The 15,088-nt window shown below is 52.7% G+C and overlaps 1 protein-coding gene across 6 annotated transcripts in view; it reads right to left on the reverse strand.

Annotated features, from left to right (window-relative positions):
* Positions 1 to 13,073, reverse strand: part of OSBPL2 (oxysterol binding protein like 2) — a 42,223-nt gene extending 29,150 nt beyond the window's left edge. For 5 of the 6 annotated variants that reach the window (XM_082359803.1, XM_082359801.1, XM_082359799.1 and 2 more), the window contains exon 1: positions 12,963 to 13,073. The gene's annotated coding sequence lies outside the window, so the exon portion shown is untranslated. The remainder of the gene's footprint in view (positions 1 to 12,962) is intronic. The other variant, XM_082359802.1, reaches the window with a different exon arrangement.
* Between the last annotated feature and the right edge of the window lie 2,015 nt (positions 13,074 to 15,088).

The raw sequence follows: 15,088 nt of genomic DNA on the forward strand, positions 1-15,088 counted from the left end.
CACGGAAAAATAAGCTTGTGCTGGACATCTTCGCTGGCCTCCGGGGCCCCTCCTCCAGCCCCGCAGCAAGCGCTCCCTCCCGGCCTCTTCAGGGGACACCAGCCAGGGCGCCCCGCCGCTGCCAGGTCCGCACAAGGTGCCTGGCCCCCCACAGGGCCCCCCAGCTCTCGTCAGGGCGCCCACTCCGACCCCGCTGCCCCGAGCTCCCAGGACCCGGCTCCAAACGCAGGGTCCACCGCCAGGTACATGAAGACCTGCATTCAAGTCTTACAAACCCACCTTTACATTTTCTTAGAGAAGCAGACCCAGCCACTGAGGAATAAGTGACCGGCTAAGGGACCTGGGGGTTAATCTCCACCGTCAACTCACTAGAGACTCGAATTGCGCGTTTGCTTCTCTTTCTCAATAAAAAATGGGCGAGGCAACCTAGACGTGATCTTCACAAAGAAAGAAAAGCTCACCAATAATGTGAAGATTCTGAAGCTACTTTTGTGGTTAAATATCAATTCTGAATTTAAATTGTTCAAAATAATATAAATTTTATTTAGTAATTTAAAAATACATTAGCAAGCATCACCCAGATAGAAGATAAATAAAGAAACAGAGGGCAGCACAATCAGCCAACCAGATCTCGAGCAGCACAATCAATCAGCCAACCAGATCTCGAGCAGCACAATCAATCAGCCAACCAGATCTCGAGCAGCACAATCATCAGCCAACCAGATCTCGAGCAACACAATCAGCCAACCAGATCTCGAGCAGCACAATCAGCCAACCAGATCTAACAGACGATCCAGAACTCCACCCAACAACAGAGCACACCTTCTTCTCAGGTACACACGGGACGTTCTCCAGGATAGGCCATATGTTAGGCCACAGATTACTTCTCAAGAGATTTTAAATGACAGATATACAAAGCATCTTCTCTGACCATAAGAGAATGAGTTAGAAATCAGTAACAGGTACTACGTATAAAATAGACAACTGATGGGAACATACTGTGTAGCACCGGGAACTCTACCTAATGCACTGTGGTAACCTAAATGGGAGCGAAGTCCAAAAGGGAGGGGATATCTGTATGTGCATAGCTGAATCATTTTCTTATGCAGCGTAGGCTAAATACAACATTGTAAAGCAACCATACTGCAATAAAAATTAATTTTTAAAAAATCCGTAACAGAAGGAAAAATGGAAAATTCACAAAATTCTGGAAACTAAGTAACATTCTCTTGGGAATTCCCTGGTGGTCCAGTGGTTAGGACTCGGGCTTTCACTCCCGGGGGCCCAGGTTCAATCCCCAGTCAGGGAACTAAGATCCCGCAAGCCTCACGGCATGGCCAAAACAAAACAAAACAAAAAATTCTCTTAAAAAACCAATAGATCAAAGAAAAAAGTTACAAGTGAAATTAGGAAATCTTTAGAAACAAATGAAAATAAAAACACAACACACCAAAATTTACGGGATGCAGTGACAGCAGTGCTAAGGGGAAAATGTATAGCTACCATCACTTACATTAAAAAAATAAGGACTTTCCTGGTGGCACAGTGGTTGAGAATCTGCCTGCCAATTCAGGGGACACGGGTTCGAGCCCTGGTCTGGGAAGATCCCACATGCCGCGGAGCAACTAGGCCCGTGAGCCACAACTACTGAGCCTGCGCGTCTGGAGCCTGTACTCCGCAACAAGAGAGGCCGCGACAGTGAGAGGCCCGCGCACCGCGATGATGAGTGGCCCCCGCTTGCCGCAACTAGAGAAAGCCCTCGCACAGAAACGAAGACCCAACACAGCCATAAATAAATAAATAAATAAATAAATAAATAAATAAATAAAATTACAAAAAAAAATAAATAAATAAGGACTTTCCTGGTGGCACAATGGTTAAGAATCCGCCTGCCAATGCAGGGGACATGGGTTTGAGCCCTGGTCCGGGAAGATCCTACATGCTGCGGAACAACTAAGCCCGTGTGCCACAACTACTGAGCCTGCGCTCTAGAGCCCACGAGCCACAACTACTGAAGCCTGCGTGCCTAGAGCCCATGCTCCGCAACAAGAGAAGCCACCACAATGAGAAGCCCGCACACCACAACGAAGAGTGGCCCCCGCTCGCCACAACTAGAGAAAGTGCGTGCACAGCAGTGAAGACCCAACACAGTCAAATAAATTAATTAATTTTTAAAAAATACCTCATTTTCTAAAAAATAAAAACAAAAACAATTCCGTTTACAATACCATCTAAAACAATAAAGTACTTAGGAATTAACCAAGGAGGTTAAAGACTGTACAATGAAAGCTAGAAAACATTACCAAAAGAAATTAAAGACATAAGCAAATGGAAACACATCCCATGTGGCCTGGAAGACTGAATATTAAGATGTCAACACTTACTCAGCCATAAAAAAGGAACAAAACTGGGTCATTTGTAGAGATATGGATGGACCCAGAGTCTGTCATACAGAGTGAAGTAAGTCAGAAAGAAAAAAACAAATATCGGATATTAACACATATACGTGGAATCTAGAAAAGCGGTACAGATGAACCTATTTGCAGGGCAGGAATAGAGACACAGATGTAGAAAATGGACGTGTGGACATGGGAGCGGGGGTGGGACTAACTGGGAGATTAGGATTGCAATACACACACTACCCTGTGTAAAACGGATAGCTAGTGGGAACCTGCTGTATAGCACAGGGAACTCAGCTCGGTGCTCTGTGACAACCTAGATGGGTGGGATGGGGGGTGGGAGGGAGGCCCAAGAGGGAGGGGATATATGTATACATATAGCTGATTCATTCACTTCGTTGCACAGCAGAAACTAACACAGCATTGTAAAGCAACTGTACTCCAATTAAAAAAAAAGAAAAAAAAGATGTCAGTACTACAAAAAGCAATCTACAGATTCAATAAAACCCCTATCAAACCCCAATGGTGTTTTTTGCAGAGACAGAAAAATCCATTCTAAAATTCATGTGGAATCTCGACCCTGAATAGCCAAAACAATCTTGAAGAAAGGAGAACAAAGCCGGAAGACTCACACTTCCTGATTTCAAAACTTACTGCAAAACTACAGTAATCAAAACAATGTGGTACTGGCACAAAGACCAATGGAAAAGAAGAGGGAGCCCAGAAATAAACCCTCACATATACCATCAAGTGATTTGTGACAGGTGTGCCAAGACCATTCAAGAAGGAAAGGGCTGTGTCTTCAACAAATGGTGCTGGGAATCTGGATATCCACATGCAAAAGAATGAAGTGGGACCCTATCTTACACCATATAGAAAAATTAACTCTAAATGGATCAAGGACCTAAATGTAAGATCTAAAACTAAAAAACTCTTAGAGGAAAACATATGGCAAAACCTTTACAACTTTGGATTTGGCAATGATTTCTTGGATAAGACACCAAAGGCAGAGGCAATTAAAGAAAAATTAGACAAACTGGACTTTATGAAAAATTTAAAAATCTGTGCGTCAGACACTATCAACAGAGTACAGAGGCAACCCCAGAATGGGAGAAAATATTCGTAAATCATACATCTGACAACAGATTAGTATCCTGAATATATAGAGAACTCCTAACACTCAATAACAAAAAACAAACGAGCTGATTCAAAAATGGGCAAAAGACTTGAATAGACATTTCACCAAAGAACATATATACAAATGGCCAATAAGCACATGAAAAGATGCTCAACTCACTAAACATCATGGAAATGCAAATCAAAGCTATAATGAGATACAATCTCACACCCATTAGGATGGCTACTATCAAAAAAAAAAACCACAGAAAATAACAAGTCTTGGTGAGGATATGTAGAAACAGGAACCGTTGTGCACTGCTGGTAAGAATGTAAAATGGTACAGCTGCTGTGGGAAACGGTAGGGCAGTTCCTCAAAAAATTAAAAACAGAATTACCATGTGATCCAGCAATTCCACTTCTGGGTATATACCCAGAAGAATTGAAAGCAAGGTCTCGAAGGGATATTTGCACACCAAAGTTCACAGCAGCATTATTCGCAATAGCTAAAACATGGAAGCAACCCAAGTGTCCATCCACAAACAAAAGGATAAGCAAAATGTGGTCTAGACATACAGTAGAATATTATTCAGCCTTAAAAAGGAAGGAAATCCTGTACTATGCTACAGCATAGACGAACCTTGAGGGCATTTTAACCAGTGAGATAAGCCAGACACAGAAAGACAAATATTGTGTGATTCCACTTATCTGAGGTCCCTGGAGGAGTCAAATTCATAGAGGCAGAAAGTAGAAGGTGGTTGTCAGGGGCTGGGGGAGGGGGTGGGGACTTGGTGTTTAATGGGTAAAGGGTTTCCCTTTTACAAGATGAAAGGAGCGAGGGGGATGGACGGTGGTGATGGCTGTATATACAACCACTGAACTGCACACTTAAACATGGTCAAGATGGTAATTTTTATGCTATGTGTATTTTACCACAATTTTTTAAAAAATATATTTTCTCACTTTATTTTATCTTTATTTATTTATTTATTTTTGGCTGCGTTGGGTCTTCGTTGCTGCGCGCGGGCTTCCTCTAGTTGCGGCGAGCGGGGGCCGCTCTTCGTTGCAGTGCGCAGGCTTCTCCTTGCGGTGGCTTCTCTTGTTGTGGAGCACGGGCTCTAGGCACATGGGCTTCAGGAGTTGTGGCTCGCGGGCTCTACAGCGCAGGCTCAGTAGTTGTGGCGCACGGGCTTAGTTGCCCTGTGGCATGTGGGATCTTCCTGGACCAGGTATCGAACCCGTGTCCCCTGCATTGGCAGGCGGATTCTTAACCACTGCGCCACCAAGGAAGTCCCCAATTTTTTAAATTGGAAAAAAATACATTAGTAAGTAGGACAAACAAGAAATGAACAATTATGCACAGAGCTCCACGCTCTGTGTGCCAAGCTTACGCAGCAGTACTCTGGAAAGGAAAAGTTCCACTGGGAACTTTGATAGATTCTCAAATGACAGACTCTCGCTAAGAAGGGCCCAAACCCCATCCAACACTCCAACCTCAGGGTATGTTTCTCCTTCTAACGGTTCAGTGTAATGCAGCATAAACTTTGCAGCCCATTTCCACCAGGAAAGGCAACTGGCCGAGTGAGATCAGGGAGTTGCAGAGCTATGAGGGCAGTGGCTCAGGGCGGGAGGCGGGTTTGGAACCTGAGGAACAGGGCGCGGAAGAACTGGCCAGGAGACCTGCAGAGAAGACCCCACGAAGCCTGGTCCCACCCCCTTTCCCCACAGAGGTCACACTCAGAGGGCGGTCACAGAGCAGGTGCCCCCAAAGAACTGCAGGTGAGACACGGCCAGGGCCTCAGCCAAGGGGCAAGCTTCACTAACCGGACACTTGCTCAACCCACCGGATGCAGAACACTGGGTTTCCATCAAGAACGAGTCAGAAACAGAAGCGAGCAAGCAGCAGCCTTCAAGAGCACGGTCCATCCGTAAGGCTCTCACTGCCCCACAGCTCTTAAGGTCAAGGCCAAACCCGTCCCAGAAGCAGACGGGCCCGTGCACAGTGCAGACAGCAGCGGCGTGCCACGGGCCAGTGACAGAACAAACCAAAGGCGCTGGCGCCTCCCCACGGGCCTCTCCTCCCAGGGAGCGGCCTGGGGCAGGGACCAACCCGGCCACGCCGCCTGAGGCTGGCCTGTCAGACCCCAGAAAGATGCTATGGTGACGCGTAATGCTACCAGAGCGCGCAGGCTGGGGTGCCCACCAAGAACGTGGAACCAGTGTCACTTCTGAGCGTGAAAACCACAGAGTTTAACACGCAATGGACACACTTATTATCAGGAGGAATTAAGAACTGAAGGATGGGGATGGGAAAATTAAGCTGGGAGAAGTGAAGCCGAGGCTGCTAGGTGATGGGAACACACCCTGAGGACCGCGCCGGCCTGCGGAGGCTCTCCCAACCCGGCCGGCCCGAGACAGGCTCGAGGCCCGGGGCCGCCAGCAGCCCTGGGGCCTCCAGGAGGCCTCATCCTCTCCACGGGGCAGTGCCACTGAGGGTGGACGGTGCTGCCTGGCCACACCACCTCCACGGTCACTGACTGTTTCAGTGTTCCAGTTTTGAGATGCCCACTTTGCAAAGGAAGCCCCCCTGGATGCCTAACGACCCCTGTCCTAGTCACGCCCACCATGCCACTGTGCCCACTTTCTTTCTTTTGTAAAAGAACAAAACTTACTGGAAACAAACACTCAACCTGTACAGATTCCAGAGCCGCGTTGCAGAACCTCTGGCTGTGCTGGAAACGCTCGGATCTGCTCTGCCCAGGGCAGTGGCCAGTGGCCGCGGGTGACCTTGAGCACTTGAACCACGTGGAGAGGAAGCCAACGTTTCTTTCTCTGTGATGCGACCCGGCTGAATTTCTTCCACTTCAACGGCCCACCTGGCAGGTGGCGTCCATCCTGGACAGAGCGCTCTAGGGCCTCACTGGGCTGGCACACCACGGGGGCCCTAGGAAGCTCCAGTGGCCCCACCAGGCAGAGGGAGGAGCGTGGGAAGGAGGCGGCAGGCGGAGCCGGCAGTGCTTGGCCTCCGTGCACATGTCCAGGCGGCGGCAGCAGGGCTGGCCCGGTCTCCACAGCCTTCCACAGCCAGCCACGGATGGAGCGCAGAGAAGGGCATCAGGCCAAGCCTGCCCTGTATCCTTATTCCCAAAGCCACCCTGGCTTTCTCACCTTGTACTCACTGAATGTGCATTTTGCTAGCTGCTGCAGAAAGATCAGGCCTTCACAATCCTGTGGCTGTAAAAGCTTAGGGGTGGAATCAAATAAATGCCCCACTCTATTCCAGCAAAGCCTCTTGAAAGGGTGGCCATTCTCCGCAGAGCGCCCGCGCACACGTGTCTCGGTGACCACAGGGAGGAATCGAGTGGCCTTTTGGATGCCGGCTCCTGATGCTCGAGCAGAAGCCGGTTCGGCCCAGGTGTGCACGAGGCTCCTTCAGAGCGCCATTCTGAGGGCGAAACCAGTCAACGTGTGTTTTCTGTCTGTGTAGCTTTAACAGCACCGGCCTTCTGCAGGGCTGCGTGATCTTCATCACAAAATCAGCTGCCTGATGCTTCAGGGAACCTAAAGCTTCTTCCCTGAGGGTGGGTGCCAGCGTGGGGGGCCGGGGCAGCCTGGCCCCACAAGGCCTCCCGTCTCATCCACGCCGGCCAGCAGGTTACAGTCAGCACACGGACTGGCCGACGCGCTCAGGGGTTCAGGCAAGAATCGGGAAGTTTCCAGACCTGAGGAAGGTAAAGGAACCTCCCTGCTGTGTAAACAACTGCATTCATCGCCCACTGTTTACCCTACTCCACCCCAACCGGGAGGCCTTGAAGGGCAGGCACAGGGCAACCAGCCCGGCCCCAGGAGCGGCCACAGGAGCCACACTTCCGGCTGGGACTCGGCAGGAGCCTGGAGCCCCACCCACACCCTCGCCCTCGACAGAGTCCCTCCAGTCCCGTGCCGCGCCCCCGCCCCGAAGCAACTGCTTCTTATGCAGCAGTGAGCACCGAAGACGTAGCACACGCGTCGAGGAAAACGCTTTTACAGCCCAGCACAGGGCACGGCAAACAAGCACTGCATGAGATGAATGGATGTTCTTTGGCGCAGACGCGTTTGTCGGAACCAACCTCATCATTCTGGAACCCAGAGTAAAGCAGAGTGGTTTGAAGGCAGCCCGGGCAGTGGGTGAGAGAGCTCTGAACAGGGAGCCCGTCCATAGCCTCTGGGGCCGTGTTCACAGAAAACCACAAGAGCGGCAGCCACAGCAGAGGCAGCGCGCGGAGCCGCGGAGAAGGCAGACCACTGAAGTGCCCCTCCCCACGGCTTGGCCACCTCTGCTGAGGACCAAGGGCGCGGACGCAGTGGGGCAGGATGCTTCAGGTGCCACCTCCATCACAGGGCAGGGTCCGGTTTGACATCCTCGCCCTTTCGCCTCCTTCCCTCTCCTGTTCCAGGTCCTTCCCGTCAGCTCTCGCCCAAGTAGGACCTGCTCGGCCCCTGGCCGGTTTCACCCTGCTGAGAAATGTACCATCCGGCGTCGCGTCTGCCCCCGTCACCCCTAACCATGCTTCCCGAGCACTAACGGGGTGGGTGTTTAAACCAACGTCAGGGAAGTCCACGAATTTCTAACCACCAACCCCCCCCCCCAAAAAAACGAGAAACAAATAAAAAGCGAAAAATTACAAAATTCTGTTTGTGTTCATTTTTCCCCAGGAACACGACTCAGACTCTTCATTCGGTTCTCAAAGGAGGGGGTCCCTGATGCAAAACAGGTTAGCACCCCACGGTGGGACCCAAGCTCTGGCGAGCACACCAGCCACACTGGAATCACGGGAGTGTGTCCCCCCCCCACACACACACACACGGCCCTGGGCCTCCCGCCTAGAAGCCTGGATCCAGGAGATCCGGGGCTGGGCCTCGAGCCTACACTTTACAGAGTTCCGCAGGTTTTTCTGGTGAGAAGCCTCAGAGCTGAACCCACAGCGCCCTACCTCCGAGACAGACCCCAGGGCAGCGCTCTGGAGCCGCCCCCGCCCCGGGACCCCCCTACCCTCTCCCTCGTGTGTTAGAACAGACCCCACGGTTAAAGTTTCTTTAGCACACAGGCACTGGTGCCTCACTGGTACCAAGTCCGGGGCAGGATGGCTCTGGTTCTTGCCCCTCGCGTGTCCAACAGGGCGCCCCGCGCCCCGGTTCACATCTGTCACCGCTAGAATTCTTCGTGGTGCTCCTGTTCACCCTCAAAGTTTCACAGTTTGGCCATCAAATCACATGCTTACCTGGTTTAAAGCGACAGCGGAAGTCACTTTCCGGCCAAGCACGGTGGTACAGGCGCCAGGTCACAGCTGATCTTTTCTCACAATCAGCCTTTCGTTTGTTCAGTAAAACACACAGCCTCCCCTGCCCCCATGGCGACCATCGTCTTTCCTAGAACCTGGATTCAGGACGACTTCCCTACAAGACCATTCCTCACGCCAGGCTCTCCCCCAAGAACCCGCGTCCTGCCTGGAACAGGTGCTTCCCTGGGCACTTGTTAAGGCCAGTGGTCCCGCCCCTCTGGTAAAGGTACGAGCTCAGAGGTCAGACAGGTCTGCCCAACCCAAAGCCACACAGACCATTCCCTCTGCTGATGTGACCCCGGCGCCCAGCGCTGCGGAGGCTTCCTGAACAGACAGGGAGGCTGTGTGTGTGTAGGGGGGGTTGGTGCCCAGGAGAGTGCCAGGCCCTGTAAACCCTCAACAGTGTGCACCTTCCCACCAGGCTCCCAGGCTACAGGGCCAGGGCCGAGCCAGCCAGCACTGACGTGGGAGTTTGTGTCTCAAAAGAAATCCTGCAAGAATTCCACTGATGAAATGAAAAAGCAAAGAAAGACACACACAAACATCAGGCAGAAGTCTCCAGACCTCCGTGTTTCTCAAACACAGTCCCTTCTGAAGGCTGACCTCCACTGTTTAGCTCATTGCAGAGATTACAGTATTTGCACCACCGGGAGATCCAGCTGAAAGATGGTGATGCTTTGAAATTCTGCCCAATGACCCTGAGTTCTTTTCTGAATTTGGAAGGAAAAGGAAATAAGCGCCACAAAGTTCATGGCCACGTCGAAGTGACCATTTCATTACGTGTTTGTTAAGGGGAGCTGCAGGGCTGGGCCGATACTCCACACACGCTTCCAGCCAGAGTGTGATACGGCTGCAACGCCAACGCCTGGGATTTATCAGCAAAAACACTTTGACTGCAGCAGAGACACAAATTAATCACTGTACATGGCAACTGCATTTAAAGTGCCAAACTAGAACCTAAAATATTAAAAATTCTTAGGATTTAAGTATTTGTAAATAATCAATAGTGTTCAAATACTAACTTCCTTCCAGTCTCAAGAAGCTATCATTCAACCTTAAAGCGCACCAAGTTTCAGAAATTAAACCTTGCCCCGCTGTCTGCGTGCCGTCCTGAGTCCTCAGGAGAGGAACTGCACGGGTCCAGGGGTCTTTTTATAAGACAACCCCACTTGAATAGTCATAACTTAGAAGTGTTACTGTAGCTCATTTCAGTAGAACTGCAAACCTACCTACCAAAGATTTCCTTAGCTTCACTTCTGCACTGCATTTGTTTGTCGGTGTCAGTGTCGGGTGGGGTCAATTTCAGTGCTCTCAGGTCTGGGACAGAAGGTCTACTCAGCACCTATTACAATACCAGAGCCTCTCAGGTTACATTTTCACATATATTCCTGGCAATAACCCACTTTACAGGCCAACACCCTTGAGGCAAGAGCAGATAAGTAACTTTCCTCCCATCAAAGTTAGACAGCGATGGGGTCAAAACCTGAGAGCCCCAGGCCACCTCCGGAAAGATTCTTAAACTCTCAAGTGGAACACGTTAGCCACCTGAGGACCATCATCACAGCTTTCGCTCACAGATGCAAGCCCTGCACACCTTATATCTGCCAGAGCCAAACTCCTAGGAAAAGATACGGCCTTGGCTTTTCACAGGAATACTAAGGAAATCATTTGAAGATAGTATAAGAATACATAAAACGTTTCCAAAATTTCGCCACCAAAAAAAGAATTGTCACTTTCGCAATTAGCTGAATATAACAAGATTTTAAAAGTCGACCTAGTTTTAAGTACATATCCAAGACTCATTTGCTAGCATTTCCTGGAAGGCACGGATAAGAGGCATTAAGACGAAGGTCAAGTGGCACTTTTCAAACACTGAAATAACACTGCTCATCAAAATGTTAAACCAGAGCTGACCCCTCTGAATGCATGTGGGAGGAGAAAGGAAAGCCCTAAGTACATGGTTTACGGCTTTAAGTTCACCACATTAAGTTCGCTCAGAAATGAATTCAAAATCACAACCTCGTGCTTTACAGTGTGTCTATCCATCATCACCCCTCCTCCGCCAACTCGCCCTTTTCACACCGTGAACATCAACGACTTCCCTACTAACCGGGGAACGGGGCAGCAGGTGGGGTATTTCAGCAAAATCTTGGATAGCCAGATAGAGAATTACTACTTTATTTTAGAAGAAATAAAATGGTTTTATAAACATTCATGCTCACCCAAAATGAAAATCTATCAGTTATGTGTGCTGCAAGAAACAAAGTTCTGACACACAGTAATGCAGCACAACTAAATGTTCCACAGAAAAATGCTGAGGGGACCTTGTAAATGAAAATGTTGGTTTTGAAAGGCAGGAGAGAGAGGTATTTAAGGGCGTAGACTCTGGAGCCAGACTGCCTGGGTTCAAATCCCTGCTCCATAACTAACTACTGTGTGATTTAGAGTAAGTTACTTAACCTCTCTGTTCCTCAGCTTCCTCATGAATAGACAAAGGATAATGGAACTAAGAACAAGTCTTGTAGTTTGTTGTGAAAACCACATGAATAAAGTGAATATAATGTGCTTATAGCAGTCCTGGAACAACACTTGTCATGTATTACTGTCATCTTAGATAAGAGCTGTTATTAACAGAAGGACAGGTGAGGCAAACGGGAAAGGTAAATTCTAAGGAGATTCAGCCATCCGTGTACTAAATGACAGCACCCTGCCAGGCGCTGTGCTGGACAAGGGGGAAGTGCAGCCTATAACGTTCCCGTCCTCATCAAGGGGGATGGGAACGAACAATTTGGAGCACCTACCACATGCCAGGGACTGCCGGAGACAAGCATTTCATCTGCTGCTCTTATGGCCCTGCCAGGTAAACGGCACACGTCGCAGAGGAAGGAACTGAGGCCAGGAGAGATGGGAAGACACTGCCAAGCGCACAAAGTCAGGAAGGGCCTTCGCTCTGCCACCAGGGCAAGGAGCCACGAGGACGGGGGGTCCCACGACACCTCTGCTCTCCAGCTCCAGTGGATGGAGAGGTCCCACAGCTTGCAGCCAGGCATGCAGCGGGCATCCCAGAAATGTCTGTTGAACTGAACTGAGTGAGACCACGTCTCCAGATGTGCACGGGCAGCCCCAGAAAAGGGACTAGTGCAAAAGCTGCTGACTGCCGGTCCAGAGCTTGTCCTAGACTGACCCGTCAGGATAAAAACCCCAGGGACAGGAACACAGCTTCCTGGGAGGTGACCCTCACACTCAAGAGGGCCAGGGACATCGTAACACCACCTGGCTGCTTCTCCCAGAAAAACCCGGGAAGACTGATTGGTGATTACCCAACAGTCTTGTTCTGGGCTTATAAAGTCTCAAGATTTATTCTGCTGATTACTGGAATGTAACTGGAAACAGAAGGAAGCTTTTAAAATCAATTACAAATCTAAGTGATCTAACATATGTGTTAGGTAAAGAGCTCTCCCCAGCAGGTACAGTCTGCTAAGGTTGACAAAAACAAAATGAAGAGCAGGGGAAGGGGTGGACACGAGCACAACACCTTGCAGGGTCGAGACAAACCCACAGGTGGTCGCCCGGGCAGGGGAGCGGGGCGAGGGCTGCACCGCGAGCGGGGACACTGACTCTTCACCCTGGGCCCTTCCTGACTGGTTGACCGCGGGCGCCGGCTACCTTAGACACAAGGGAAAGTCGGGCGTCCCAGCGCCCCTGCCCAGCGCGCCCTCCGACTCATCCCTGCCGCTGAGAGGGGCTGGCGGGTGCCCGGGCCAGCTCTCCATCCGACTTCCGGGTGCGGTGTCCGGCAGTGCGGCCCCGGGGCCGCAGTTGCCCGGCGACGCGGGGTCTGGGCGGCCGCCCGGTACCCAGGCCCGCCGCCCCCGCCGCCGGCCGCCAACTTTCCTCCCAAGTTTCCTCCGGGCCGGGACGCGACCGGCGGGCGGGCGGGCGAGCGGCGGGGGGCCGGCCGGGCCGGGGCCGGGGTCGGGGCCTGGCCGGCGCGCGGGGGGCACGGGGCTCCGGCTCCACTCGTCCCGGCCCGGCCTCCCCGCCGCCCGCAGCCCAGGCCCGCCCGCCCGATGCCGGGCGCCGTTCCCGGGCGACGCGGGGTCGGGGTCCCGGCCGGGTCACTCACCTGGACCGCGATCCCTCCAGCGCCGACCGAGCTCCGCTGCCCGCCCCGCCCCCGCCCCGCAGGCCCGCGACCCACTGACACCAAGGCGGAAGTGCGGCCGGCTGCCCAGTCGACTGACAGCCGGCGCCCGCCACTCGCTGCGCCCGGCGCCGTCGCGTCGGCCGCCGCCCGCCCAATCAGCGCCCGGCCCGAGGGCCGAGCCGGGAGGCGGGACTATGCTAATAGAGCCGCCGGAGCGGCCCCGCCCTCCGCCCCTCGAGAGTCCGGCCCACGCGGAGGAGTGACGACTCGGATAACCAATCAAGGAAGGGAGAGGCGGGGATATGCAGATATTGACCCGAAAGGGGCGGGCGGGTGGGAGGAAGGGGCGTGGCTGGCTGAGCTGAGTTTACAAACAACGAGTCGGGTGGCCTGGGTGCGGGTGCTCGGCGCGCTGAGGCATCTGCGCCTGCCGCTCCCAACCCCCGGGGACGGGCGGAGGCGGGAGTCACCCTCCTAAAAATGCCTTCCTCAGCTCAAGCATCTTTCAGGGCTTCCCACCGTCCACCCTCCGTGCCGTGCCTTTCACCACTCACCAAAACCCGGCGCCAGTGTACCCTCCGGCTGCATCCCTGACCGCTCACTCCCTTGTTTAAAACCTTTGGGGGCTCTTACTGAGCCGTAGTGACGCCATGGTTAAGCCCAGAAGCTCTGGAGTCAGACCCGAGCTTGCATCCTTACCAGCTGTGTGGCCGTGGGCAAGTAAACTAACCTCTTTGAGCCTATGACTACCAAGGTTTTCCTTTGCAAACCAGGTTTCTCCCACCCAATCCCATCTTAATCTTGGGTCTGGTTTGGGGTGGGTGGAGTAACATGAATCAGGCTGGCTGCTGAGAGTCACAGCGAGTGGTTCAGGGGTGAGCAGGTGACCCTGTCCTGGCCAGTGAAGGTCAGCCCTGGGACTTTTGCTGGGGGGTCAGAGAGCTCAGGCCAGAGGGAAAGCTGAGGTCAAACGTCTCTCCCATCTGCCCACAGACCGCCACAGAGCTGGGCTAGGTGACAGAAAGATGTATCGATAAGTCTGGGGCTACTGATGGGCATCTTGTCACCACGAGGGGAGGGGGCACCTGGGAATGAAACCAACCCAGAGGAAAGCAAGAGCAAATACCCCTGGGTCACCTGGAACCAGCTGCACCCTCAGCAAGCTCTATCCTAGACTTTTCAGTAATGTGAGTGACCACGTTTTCCTTTCTGCTTAAGCCGGTTCGAGGTGGTACCAAAGAATCACTGGGACCGTGGAGCCACAAGAGTGCTGATAGACCACCCCTGATCATATAGCACTTTCTGAGGCTCCTGCCCCTCACTGCGTCTTCCACAAAGCTGGCCCCCGTTGGGCCTCTGCACTCCCTCCTCAGAACCTTTCCTCATTGACAGCGGGGGTGCGGGGGACTGGACTGTGGCTGCCTCTGCAGCCCCCGTGCAGATGAAGGCGCCTCCTGTAAACAGCGGGGCAGAAGCACGTGCGGCAGGGCTGCGGCCCAGGCTGCATCTCTGGGCCCAGAAAGCCAGTCCTCCCCATGCCAGGGTCTGGCCCCAGCTCACTGGTGGGCCCACTGTCAGCGGGAGCCCGGAGACGTGCAGGGACTGAGAAGGAGCTCTCCCAGCCACTGTTGGAGAGAAAAGCCGGGAGGGAGGCGGGGCCAGGCCTCGGAAACAAAGGCATTGCCATGGTTACCTCTGAAGAAACTGACACCGGCTGGAGAGGGAAGGGTGCAGCGTGCAGTCTCCCAAGCCAGGACAAGGACAAGGCCAGTTGCCACGGAGACGCTCCACAGCTTCCCTCGTGCGCCTGGCCTGAGTCCAGCACAGGCCCCTCACTCTGACAAGCCTCTTAAGACTCTGAGCCCCATGCACCAGCCCAGCTCTCGGCCATGAACTCCAGGCGTGAGTGCAGCATCAGAGAGCTCAGGCCAGAGGAGAGGTGGGGATGAATGAGGCTCCCACCTGCCCACGGATCACTGAGGGCTGAGCACGGCCATCTCTGCCCTGGCCTGAGGGGTAGGAGTGGGCTCTGATCCCAGATGGGTCCCGTGGCTGGGATGTCGGCTTATCCCCTTTAACCAGATGCAATAAACTGGGCTCCGAGG

The sequence above is a fragment of the Balaenoptera borealis genome (genome assembly GCF_965194805.1).
Source record: "Balaenoptera borealis genome assembly, chromosome: 16".
NCBI lineage: Eukaryota > Metazoa > Chordata > Mammalia > Artiodactyla > Balaenopteridae > Balaenoptera > Balaenoptera borealis.